The 674-nt window shown below is 39.6% G+C and overlaps 1 protein-coding gene across 1 annotated transcript in view; it reads left to right on the top strand.

Annotated features, from left to right (window-relative positions):
• LOC119585827 (GTP-binding protein 2-like) overlaps positions 1 to 674 on the top strand; it is a 21,928-nt gene that overhangs the window by 904 nt on the left and 20,350 nt on the right. The window lies entirely within an intron of this gene.

Consider the following 674-nt stretch of genomic DNA (forward strand, 5'->3'; position numbering starts at 1 on the left):
TTAAAATGAACATGTACTAAGTCTATGCATACACTATGCATAGGCATGTATATCCAAAGTAAATCGATTTATTCACAAGCATTCAAAGAAATTTACACGTCCAGGCAGGTATATATATAACGAAGAGGCATTTTCGGAAAAGCATCTATCAATAGTAAAGGAAAAGAAAGTGAGGTTATCCTGGTGAGCGAGAGCATATAATCTTTTAAATTTAACATGAAAGTAGTGTTTCTCCTAGTTTTCCAAATTTGCAGGCATAAATGTTAGTTGGCCTACACTTCTTTTAGGGGAAAAACAGTATTATGGATCAGCATGATTATTATTTCTACGCTGATACTGTCATTCTCATAATTAAAAACCATTCTTTCCTCTTCCTTTGCCCTTTCGTAAGGTTAATCCAAGAACGTTTTACTTTTCCCCCGCGAATTTCTGACATCCTGGTGCGAATCATTCCACCGCAGGACATGAGATTCGTCCTTATAATCCTTCCCATCTTAGAACATCCTCCCACAGCGAAAAAACAAAACAAAAAACAGACACGAATCCAACTCGCATAAAGATATCGGAAATCAATCATCGCTTCCCAGCATTCCGCGAGATGGAATATCCGGTGGATGAGCGAGTAGCGAGTGTATTCCTGCGCGCTCGCATCAGCTCGGCTCGGTTACTGGCCT

Source organism: Penaeus monodon, chromosome 20 (genome assembly GCF_015228065.2).
Source record: "Penaeus monodon isolate SGIC_2016 chromosome 20, NSTDA_Pmon_1, whole genome shotgun sequence".
Lineage (NCBI taxonomy): Eukaryota > Metazoa > Arthropoda > Malacostraca > Decapoda > Penaeidae > Penaeus > Penaeus monodon.